This window comes from Notamacropus eugenii, chromosome 4, assembly GCF_028372415.1.
Source record: "Notamacropus eugenii isolate mMacEug1 chromosome 4, mMacEug1.pri_v2, whole genome shotgun sequence".
NCBI lineage: Eukaryota > Metazoa > Chordata > Mammalia > Diprotodontia > Macropodidae > Notamacropus > Notamacropus eugenii.
Genome location: NC_092875.1, coordinates 461,773,170 through 461,785,933, shown reverse-complemented (window position 1 = coordinate 461,785,933; position 12,764 = coordinate 461,773,170).

The following is a 12,764-nucleotide window of genomic DNA, read 5'->3' as shown; positions in this document are numbered from 1 at the left end:
TTAAGACTAACATTGATTTTTCTGCATCACTATTATTCCTCCTCACAAATAAAATCCCTATATTATAATAAGTGTAGTCAAAAAATTTGCACACCAGGTATGAAAATATATTTTCCTTTTTGCATTTATGCTTCACCACCTCTCTGCCAAGTGGAGACATAGTTGGTCATTGAGATGCTCAGAGTTCTTTAGTGAAATATCCATTTTCAGACATGGCAAGTGTGTAGGATTGTTTTGCTTTACTAGGCTTATTTGTTATAAAAGAGTGCTTCTAGTTGGGGGGAAGGGAGGTTCAGGTAGAGATACAGAGGCAAAAAAAGAAAAAAATCAATAAACATTTAAAATACACAGAAGAAAGCAAAAAGTTCAAAAGGAGACTCAAGGCATTTTTGCTACTTCTATGCTAAATGTAATAGACACTTAAAGGCAAACAATGTAACAGAAGTTTATATTTTCACATACTGTCTTCCTTTTTTGTATACTGAAATGCTCATGCTAGTTGATCATTAAAGTCATAATACAAAAAAAAAGAAAATTTAAATTAAAAAAAGGAGTACACCATTACCTTTGCTATAGTCCACTTGCAATCAATGCTCCTTGAATTAAATTAGATTAGGCAGTTTTTATGTCTATGGAGAGACAAAAGAAATACAGCTAGCTAAAGGGTTATTTCACAATATAGTAGAATGAGAACGGAATTAAAGGTTAGAAGGCTGAACTGTCAGGGAGATGTCTATATTTTTAAAATAAGTTTTTATTGATGTCTTTTTTTACACCACCATAATTTTCCCCAGTATTTCTTCTCCTCCCCTTCTTAGAAAGCCATTCCATTTAACAAATAGTATTTTTATAAAAGTCTAAAAAAAGAAGAGAAAAAAATAAACAAAACGAATCAATACATTCTTTAAAGTCTAAAAACGTGCAAAGTACAACACTTGTGAACCTCCCTCCTCATGGAAGGGTAGGGTTGGGAGGGAGTGCTTCTCATGTCTCTTGACTCATGCTTCTTTATAATTTTGCAACAATCACTCTTGATTTTTTTGTGGTTTTTCTTTCCAGATACATTGTTATGGTCATGGTGTGTATTGTTTTTATGGCTCTACTTGCTTTCCTCTGCATAAGTTCATGTAGATTTTTCTATATTTCTCTTTCATTCATCACATTCTGATAGCACAATAATATTCTTAATATATTCATGGACCACAGTTTGTTTAGCCGTTCTCCAATTAATGGACATTTACTTTGTTTTTAATTCTTTGTAAACACAAAGAGTGATACTGTAAATATTTTGATGTTCATGGAGACTTTCTTCCTATCAACGGCTTCCTCAGAGTAGAAGCAACTGGTGGAATCTCTAAGTCAGAGGGTATAGATACTTTCGTCATTTTATTTATATACATCCAAATGGCTTTCCACAATGCTTGTGGTGGTGGTAGTTATTTCAGTCTTGTCTGACTCTTTGTGACCCCATTTGGATTTTTTTTTGGTCAAAGATACTAACTTGTCATTTCCTTCTCCAACTCATTTTACAGATGAGGAAATGGAGGCAAACAGGGTTAAGTGGATTTGCTCTGGGTCCCACAGTTGGTAAGTGTCAGAGGCCAGATTTGAAGTCAGAAAGATGAGTTTTCCTGACTCCAAGCCCAGCGCTCTATCCACTAGGCCCCCTAAACAATGTATCTGTGTGCCTCCAACACCTATGTCCGTCTTTTGTCATCTCAGCCGATTTGCAGGGTATAAGGTAAAGCTTAAGGATTGGTTTGATTTGAATTTGGAAAGTTTTTGCATATAGTTTATAGTTTTCAGTTCTTTTGAGAACCTTAAGCCACCTATCTCTTGGGGAATGATTTATGGATATATTTCTATTTCTACACACACATACACATGCACGCACATATTTAGAAATACATAATGCACATATATTCATATATAGATATGCATATGTATGTACATACATAGGAGTATACAGATATATGCATGAGTATATACATATATATGAGTATATGTATATCTAAACATGTATATATACATATATAAATTATATTTATATATGTATATATATATATACATATATAAATTATATTTATATCTGGGATATAAAACCTTTATCAGAGAAATTGGATGCAAATTTTTTTCCCCATTTAAATGCTACCATTCCAGTCTTGAATATTTTACCATTTCTCAGTTTCATATAATCTAAATTATTTATTTTCTCTTCTGTACTTGCCTCCATCTCTTGTTTGGTTAAGAATACATTTCCTAGAAGAATTTGTGACAAAAGAGAAGAAAGGGAGCATTATGGATTGTGAAATGGATAATTTTGATTAAATTAAATTAAAAAGGTTTTGGACAAACAAAATCAATGCAGTCAAGGTTAGAAGGAAAGCAAAAAATGGGGACAGGGAGAAATTTGATGGCAAATTTCTCTGATAAAGGCCTCATTTCTCAAATATATTAAGAATTGAGTCAAATTTATATGAATACAAATCATTCTTCCATTGATAAATGGTCAGAGGATATGAATAGACAGTTTTCAGAAGAAGAAATCAAAGCTAGCTTTAGTCATAAGAAAAAAATGCTCTAAATTACTAATGATTACAGAAATGCAAATTAAAACAACTCTGAAATATCTTCTCCTACCTATCACATTGGTTAATATGATAGAAAAGGAAAATGACAAATGTTGGAGGGGATGTCAGAAAATTGGAACACTAATCTACTGTTAATGGAGTTGTGAATTGATCTAACCATTTTGGAGAGCAATTTGGAACTATACTTAAAGAGCTATAGAACTGTACTTTGACCCAGCAATGCCTAAGTCTGTATCCCAAAGAAAGCAAAGGGAAATGGACCAATTTAGACAAAAATATTTGTAGCAGCCCTTTTTATTGTAGAAATGAATTGGAAATTAAGGGGATTCCCATCAGTTAAAGAATGGCTGAGCAAATTTGGTATATGATAGTGATGGAATATTATTGTGCTATAAGAAATGATGAGCAGAGTACTTTCAGAAAAATCTGAGAAGACTTACACGAATAATGTAGAGTTAAGTGAACAGAACTAGGAGAACACTGCACATAGTAACAGCAATATTGTATGATGATCAACTGTGAATGACAGTTTTCCTCAGCAATACAGTGACCCAAGAATTCTGAAAGACTTATGATGAAAAATGTTATCCACCTCCAGAGAAAGACTTGATAGATTATGAATACAGATCAAATAATAATTTTTAAAACTTTCCTTTTTTTTGTCTGTTTTATTTTGCAACATGGTTAGCATGGAAGTATCTTTTACATGACTATATGTGTATAATTCATATGTAATTGCTTGCTAATTGAGGGAGTGGGGAGGGGAAAGAGGAGAAGAATTTGGAACTGACAATTAACAAAAGCAAAATTAAAAATTGTTTTTATATGTAATTTGAAAAAAATATATAACTTTCCAGACACACAAAAATGAATATATCCCCTACTCATTGCTCTGAGGGGTATAAGGTCCCCTTCTCTTCCAATTTTTTTATAGTATGATTTTTAATATTAAGATCACATGGCCGTTTAGAATGTGTTATAGGATATGGTGTAAGTTGGAGGCCTGGGGAATCCCAACATGGCCTACAAAACTATGCCCCAAATCAGATTAAAATGCATTTGGGGAATAATTAACAAAATAAATAAAAATATAATGATAGATAATGTGCATCCGTGGTTTTCTAAGTCAATGTGCCTGTCTGCAAGGATCCATTTTTATTTGAGTTTGACACCATTAGTGTAAGGCATTAATCTAAAATCTAATTTTTACCAGATTGCTTTCCAGTCTTCCCAGCAGGTTTGATTATTAAATAGGCAGTAATTTCTTAAATAATTTATACATTCTGCTTTATCAAACACTGAATTATTGAATTCTATTGTTTCTTATTCTCTTATGTAGTCTGCTCCACTGATCAATTTTCACTATTTTTAAAACAAATACCAAATTATTTTGTTGACTGGTGCTTTGTAATATAGTTTGAGGTGTGGAAGTACTATTCCCCTTTTGTCTCTACCTTTTTTCATCATTTCCCTTGATATTCTAGATCTTTTATTTTTTCCAAATGATTTTTTAAAACAAGCTCTGTAAAGTATCCCTTTGTTAACTTTATTGGTATGGCATTAAAAGTGCAAATTAACTTCGGTAGTGTTGTCATTTGGGTGGATGGATCCCCTGATGTTTTGTAGTTTTTTGGAATGAGATTTCCCTTTATATTATTGTTTCCTGAATTTTGTTATTATTTTATAGAAAAAGTATTTGTTTTTGAGGGTTCATTTTGTATCCTAAAACTTGGTTGAAGCTATTATCTCAAGTAGTATCTTTGCTGATTCTCTAGGATTTTCTTTGTAAACCATTATATTGCCAGCAAACAGGGATAGTTTTAGGTCCCTTTCACCTAAACTTGCACTTTGAATTTATTTCTCTTATGGCTATTACAAGCAATTCCAGAACTAAATAAAATAAAAGTGGGAAGACTGAGCACCCTTGTTTTACTCTTGTGTTTACTGAGAAATATTCTAGTATGTCCCATTCAATGTAATGTATGTTTTGTGGTTTTAGATACTTTTTATAATATTAAAAAGTACCTCTACACCTATTTTTAGCATAAATGAATGTTGTGATTTGTCAAAAGATTTTGCTGCATCTATTGAGATAATTATATGGTTTTGCATACTTTTAAAATATGATTATGTTAATTATTTTCCTAATGTTATCCCATCTTTGTATCCCTGCTATAAATCCAACTTCATGGAGAATTTTTTTTTTGCATGAACATTGCAATTTGTTTGACAAGATTTTATTTGAAATTTGTTAATCAATATTCACAAATGGCATTGGTCTGTGATTCTCCTGTGCTTTATCATTTCCTGGTTTAGGTTTTAGGACTACATTCATCGATGTGGAAAGAATTTCTTAACTTTTGAGATTTTTTTTTTTGTTTTGGTACTAGGCGTTATTTGAGAATTTGATAGAATTCTCCTGTGAATCCATCAGAACTAGAAATTCTACTACCCATCACCCATCTTTGGTAGTTCCTTCACAACTAGTTATATTTCCTTTTCTGCATACTATTTAAGATCTCTATTTTCCTGTTAGTTCAGCCATTTTATATTTTTTAATATTCCTCTATTTCTTTAAGGTGAAAACCTTGTTAGCATATAATTGCTCATTGTAGGTTCTGATAAATCTTTTTATTTCCTCTGGGGTCTTTTTCTGATTTTATCTTGCTTGCTATTTTATTGATTTGATTTTCTACCCTTTTCAAATTTGTCAATTTTATTAGTCTTTTCAAAGACCCAGCTTTTAGCTTTATTTATCATTTCCACCAGGTTTTTGCTTGTTTGTTTGTTTCCAGTTTGTTCCTTCTCTAACTTTTGATATCTCCTATTTGGTGCTTATTTTAGATCAGTTTGTTTGCAGGCTCTCTAATTTTTTAATTCATATTCAGCCCATGAGTCTTTTGTTTCTATTTTGCTAATGTATATTTGTAGGGATAAGATTTTCTCCCTGAGGACTGCTTTAGCAGCATCCCAGAAATTTTGGTCTGTTTTGCCGTCATTACAATCTTCTTTCACATAATTATTTCCCACCACCTTAACTGCCACACAAAAGTTCCTTTGATTCCAAACTTTCCTGCTTATTTTTCTTGCAAAGAGGGTAAATCCATCTCATTCTATAATACTTGAAATTTATATTTAGAATCCACATTTATTTCATTGTTCTGAGATATTTTCTCACATTAATGAATGTTTTTATTGTTACTTGTATTTTGTTTTGTTTCTATGATTTACTTATTTATTCATCCATTATTTAGGATTTCATTTTTAAGTTTTATTTGCATCTATGTCTCTTATTTGTGCTCTGTGAACTGATTAGTATTTTTATTGTGTTATGGGCTGTAAAGGATGTGTTTACTACTTCTGACTTTTCTGATTGCAATATTTTTGTGCCCTGATACATGGTCAGTTTTTTTTAAGTCCCATGAGGTGCTGAGAATATATTAATTCTTTAGTAGTTTTTTAAGAAGACTCCATAAGTCCTTTAGCTCTAGTTTCTCTAGCAATTTTTTTTAGTTCTATATTTTCTCTTTTGAAAATTTTTCTGTTAGACTTACACAATGCCAAGAAAGTAAAATTCTATTTGCATTGCTGTCCATATCTTCTAGTGGTTTAGCTAATTTTTCTTTTGTGAATTTAGATGATCAACTATGTGGCATATAGAAGTTTAAAATTGATATTGTTTTACTATCTAAGGTTCCGTTCAACAAAATGTAGTTTTCTTATTTGTCTCTTTTTGTGTTGTGGATATTTGCTTTTCTTTTGTCTGATAGCATGATTGCAAGTATTGACTTTTTTTTATTCATTGATACACTATAAATTTCTAGCTCCTCATTTTTATATTGCATATATCTTTGGTATTTAGGTGTTTTTCTTGTAAGCTGCAGATTGTAAGGTTTTATTTTCTTATCTAATCTGTCACTTATTTGTCTTATTGGATCATTTTATCTAATCACACTTAGTGGTCAGTTAGGTTTACATTTTCCTGCATTTGTCTCCAGTATTATTTCACCCCCCTCCGAGTTAAAAATTTCCCTCCTTTTCTTTCTCTGTAAGCATAATATTTTGTCTCTTCAATTATCTGAAGCACCTTCCCACTTCCCCTTTGTTACTTCTTTCCCTAGTTTTAGAGTTTTGATTAACTTATTAAGGTGCATACTGAAGTATCAAATACTTACAGATTATATTCATTGTAAGATCTTCATTTCTTTATATAGAGTATTTCTTTTCCACTATGGCTGGTGGTAGTATTGCAGAAGAAAATGGAACAGTGTTCCCTTCTCACCCAAGTGAAAGAACTTTCTCACTCACTTTTGAAGCTGTCTTTGGCATTTGTGAGTTGAGAAATCTGGAACCCGAGGCTGCTGCCAGTGGCGCCTTGAACACTGCTTCAGTCTTGTCCTTGCCACAGTGCTCTTCTGCTCCCCTGGCACAAAAGACCTTTTCTGTTGGCCTTCCAGACTGCCTTGGGCTGGAAATCTCTTTCTCTCTGTCGTTTTGTGGCTTCTGCTGCTCTAGAATTTGTTTAGAGTCATTTTTAACAGGTATTTTATGGGCTGTGGGAGGAGAGCTTCTAGAGGTGTGTCCTTCTACTCCACCACCTTGGCTCTGCCCCTGCAAGATAGATTTCTATACCCCTTTGCCTGTACATCTTATTTCTCAGTTGCATGTAAAAACAGTTTTTAACATTTGTTTTTAAAATGTTGAGTTCCAAATTCTCTCCCACAGCAATTCAATATAGGCTATTCATGTGTAGTTATGCAAAACATTTCCATAATAGTAATGTTGTGAAAGACTAACTATCTTTCCCTCCATTCTATCCTTCTCCCCATTTATTCTATTATCTCCTTTAGCCCTGTTCCTTTTCAAAAGTATTTGCTTCCAACTACTCCCTCTCCCAATCTGTCCTCCCTTCTATCATCTTCCCCTTCTTATCTCCTTCCCCCTACTTTCCTATAGGGTAAGATACCCACCTGAGTGTGTTTGTTATTCCCTGAAGTCAAATCTGATGAGATTAAGGTTCATTCATTCCCTTTCACCTCCCCCCTCTTCCACACCATTGTAAAAGCTTTTTCTTGACTCTTATGTGAGATATTTTACCAAATTCTATCTCTCCTTTTCTCCTTCTCCCTTTATATTCTTCTTTTGCTCCTAAATTTTATTTTTTTAGATATCATCCCTTCATATTCAACTTATCCAGTGCCATCTGTCTGTCTGTCTGCCTGCCTGTCTGTCTATCTATCTGTCTATCTATCTATCTGTCCCCTCCAGGTACCCAAATACTGAGAAAGGTCTCATGAATTACAAATATAATCTTTCAATGGAAATGTAAACAGTTCAACTTCAATAAGTCCCTTATGATTTCTCTTTCCTGTTTACCTTTTCATGCCTCTCTTGGGTCTTATATGTGAAAGTCAAATTTTCTATTCATCTCTGGTCTTTTCATCAAGAATGCTTGGAAGTCCTCTATTTCATTGAATTTCTGTTTTTCCCCTGAAGGATTATGCTCAGTTTTTCTGGATAGGTGATCCTTGGTTTTAATCCTAGCTCCTTTGACCTCCGGAATATCATACTCCAAGCCCTCTGATCCCTTAATGTAGAAGCTACTAGATCTTGGGTTATTCTGATTGTATTTCCATAATACTTGAATAGTTTCTTTCTGGCTGCTTGCAATATTTTCTCCTTGACTTGGGAATTCTGAAGTTTGGCTACAACATTCCTAAAAGTTTTCATTTCGAGATCTCTTTCAAGAAGCAATCAATGAATTCTTTCTGTTTCTATTTTACCCTCTGGTTCTAGAATATCAGGGCAGTTTTCCTTGAAAATTTCTTGAAAGATGAGGTCTAGGCTCTTTTTTTCATCATGACTTTCAGGTGGTACAATAATTTTAAAATGATCTCTCCTGGATCTATTTTCCATTGTCTTTTATCTTTTCATTCTTTTGGTTCTGTTTTATAATTCCTTGATTTCTCATAGAGCCATTGGCTTCCATTTGCTCCATTCTAATTTTGAAGGAATTCTTTTCTTCAGTGAGCTTTTAGAGTTCCTTTTCCATTTGGCTGGTTCTCCTTTTTAAGGCATTCTTCTCATTGTCTTTTTGGACTTCTTTTGCCATTTGGGTTAGTCTATTTTTAAGGTGCCATTTTCTTTAGTATTTTGGGGGGTCTCCTTTAGCTAGCTGTTGACTCATTTTTCATGATTTTCTTGCATCATTCTCATTTCTCTTCTCAAATTTTCCTTTATTTCTTTTACTTGATTTTCAAAATCCTTTGTGAGCTCTTTCATGGCTTGTGACCAATTTATATTTTTCTTGGAGGCTTTGGATGGAGGAGCTTTGACTTTGTTCTCTTCTTCTGGGTGCATGTTTAGATCTTCTTTGTCACCAAAATAAGATTTTATAGTCTGAGATTTTTTTACCGTGCTTACTCATTTCCCCAGACAAATACTTGACTTTTTAACTCATTGTCAAGTTAGGACTCTGCTTCCAGTGGGGGAGGGGTAGTGTACTGTCTCAGACTTTAGTATCTTTAGAGATACTTCTAGGGGTCTATAAATTTTCCGTTCCTCCAAGGTGGTATGATCAAAGGAGTGGTGTTTACTCCTGGCCTGGCCTGTGCTCTGGTCTGTGAGTGACCACAAGCACTCTTCTCTATCTTGGACCATGAGGAATATTCCCTCTCCAATGTACCATAAGCTTCACCACACCAGCACTCCTCCTTATCTCAGGACTGACACCCAGTACTCTGACCCAGATTTAAGCAGGGCAAGGCAAGAGAATCCTGCCTCAGCATCAGAAAAGACATACCTGCAATCCCCCCCCAATCAGCTGCTCAATCCCCACACCATCTGTGGGTGAGGAACTCTGGAAGCAACTACTGCCACTGCCTCCACCACTGCCATAACCTCCACCACCCTGGGATTAGGGCTGAACCATGCCATTTTTTCTCGCCCAGGTTCCACAGAGTTTTCCCACTTACCTTCTATGCTGTCTTTGCAGTTTGTGAGCTGAAAAGTCTGGAAGCCACCACAGCTGCCAGTGATTCAACTCCCTGAAGGGGGTTCTCTAGCCCTATTTGTGCTGGTGTGGGCATGACTCCTGTCAACCTTCCAGGCTATCTTGGGCTGGAGACTCATTCCATTCCATCATTTTGTGGGTTCTACAGTCCTAGAATTTGTTTAGAGTCATTTTTACAAGTATTTGTAGGGGTTTGGGGGAGAGTTCAAGCAAGTCCCTGCTTATCTCCACAATCTTGGCTCTACCTCCTCTATTTTTTTCTCTTTTAAACTATTCAGGAACCATCGTCCACACCATGACCTCCAATCCCTTGACCTCTCAGTTTTCTGCTAGACCATCACTCTTGCACTAAACACTTTCTCCTTCCCCCCCACCTCCCATCTCGACTTGCTAAACAAGTGCAGCTCTATACTGTCTTTTATTCTTGCGTCCTTGGTCCCCTTATCACATCACTGATTGCATCCTGCCAAGCCTTATCCTTGGATAACTCCCTCTATCAGTCATTTTCACTTCTACACGTGGGCTGCTGAACAGAGGTGTAGAAAATCATACAAGCATTCTGACTAAACATTTATATTGCGTAATCTTAACTGGGCTCTCATTCTTGCTAGGCGATCTTTCTATTCATCCCTTATCAACTCACTGTCCCAATCTCCGCAGTAGCTCTTCCAGACCTTTTCAATCCCCTTTAGACCTTCCTCCCCTCTCAACTGAGAATGTTGACTCATATTTTACAGAAAAAAATGAGACCATAAACTCCTTCTTTCTTCCTTATCTCCTATCACTGAAATACTTTCTGCTACTATTTCTTGCTTCATGCCTGTCTCACACAAAGAAGTGGCCTTACTCCTTACCAAGGCTAACTCCCTTAATAGGATTCAAGTGATCCCATTCCATCTCATTTTCTCCAACAGATTGTCCCTTCTGTTATCTTCACTACTGGCTTCTTCTCTACTGCCTACAAAACATGCCCATGTTTCTCTGACATTCAAAAAATACTCATTTCTCTAACAATTTCATATATATGTGTGTGTGTATGTGTGACACACACACACACACATGCATAGGAGATATAGATCTTTTTTGCTTTTTATGGCTAACCTCCTTGAGAAGGCCATCTCACACAGGTGCCTCCACTTCTTCTCCTCTCATTCTCTTCTTAACCCATTATAATCTGGCTTCTGATGTCATTATTTTACTAAAACTGTTCTTTCCAAAGTTACTAAGAATCTTTTAATTACCAAACCCAATGATCTTTTCTCAATCCTAATTCTCCTTGACCTCTCTTCATTGACATTGTTGATCACCCTCTCTTCCTTCTCTCTATTACTCTCTCCTGCTTCTCATCCTACCTATCTGACTAGCCTCCTTTGCAGTTATGCCCTCTAACCATAAATGTCTCACAAGGTTCTGTCCTGGGTCCTCATCTCTTCTCCCTTTACAGTATTCTAAATGGTGATTTCATTAATTCCCATAGATTTAATTACCATTTCTATGCTGATGATTCTCAAGTATACCTACTCTTCTCTAACCTCTCTGCTGACTCTAGTCTTGTATCTCTAACTGCCTTTCAGACATCTTCAAGTGATATAGACATCTTTAACTCAACATGTCCTAAACTGAACTCATTGTCTTCTGTCCTTCCCCAATTTCATACCAATATTGAGGGCACCACCATCCTTCTAGTCTCCCTGGATCACAGCCTAAATGTTATCCTCACTATTGCTCACTTCCCATATTCAATCTGTTATCAGGGCCCATCGATTTTGCCTTTGAAACATCTCTCTACTATGCTCCATTTTCTTCTGTAATACCACCACCACCCTTGTGCAGGTCCTTGCTACTTCAGGCTTAGACTATAGCAATAGGTCATTGATGGGTCTGTCAACCTCATCTCTCCCCACTCCAATCCAGCCTCCATTCAGCCACCAAAGTGATTTTCCTAAAACACAGTCCATTCATGTCACCCCCTACTTTATTAACTCTATTAACTTTCTGTCATCTTTAGGATCAAATATAAAATCCTCTGGAGTTCAGAGTTTTTTTGTAATCTACTCTTTCTTTACCATTCTAGTTTTTTAAAATATCTTACTTCTTCTACCTTCTCTTGGATCCAGTGACACAAGCTTCCCTGCTGTTTGACAGATATGATACTCCATCTCTTGGCTCTAGGTATTTTCTCTAGCTATCTCCAATGCTTGGGATGCTTTTCCTCCTCCTTTCTTCCTCCTGGATTCCCTGGCTTCTTTCTAGTCTCAACCAAAATCTAGTCTCTTACAGGAAGTTTTTCCCATTCCCTTCTTAATTCTGGTGTTTTCCCTCTTATTTTTTCCTATATGTAGCTCATTTATACATATGTTTGCTTGTTTTCTTCTCTATTAAATTGTGAGCTCCTTTGGGCAGGAACTGTGTTTTGCTTCTTTTTGTACAATCAGCACTTAGCAAAATGTGGTATAATAGTCTTTAATAAATGCTTCTTGACTGGCTATTGAATGATTGTCTTCTGTGGTTTCATGCTCTCTTGGAAATCTATAGGAATCTCTAGGGCCCTTTACCTCATCAGGAGTTGAATATATATATCCAGACTCAGTTGATCTGGAAGACATATTTCTTTCTGTTGTTAATATTTTTACAATTAGTTTATCTGCTGTTTCTGAAGATCTTTAACTGAGTATTTGTGTTCCTAAGATCTTCGGTAATTTTGGTCTTTTTTCCTTATATTCCTGTTACTCACTTTCTGACTCATTCCCTTTTGATGACAGAATTCTCCATTGACTAGACCTTAAAGCTATCTCAACTTCCACTTATCCTGGGTAATTCATGTTTTATTGGCCTCAGTCTCTGCCCTAAGTGACTTCAGGGAGGACAGAATAGCCCCTAGCTGAGTTCTTTCTCTCAGGCTTAGTGGAGTGCCTTATAGATACATATTTGTGTCTTGTACCAGTTTTTTTCTGTCCCTCAGATCTCTGGTTAGGCTCTGTTTCAGCATAGAATGATGCTTTGCTGCTTCCCAGACAGCACAAGTTTCTTGCTTTTGATTTTTCATTACACTTGGAGTAAAAGACAAGGTAGAGTTGAATTCTGTTGTAAACCTATGTGTTGATTTATGCAGCCCTATTTCAAGTGTAGTAGATGGTGTGGGAAGGTGGACTGAATGAATG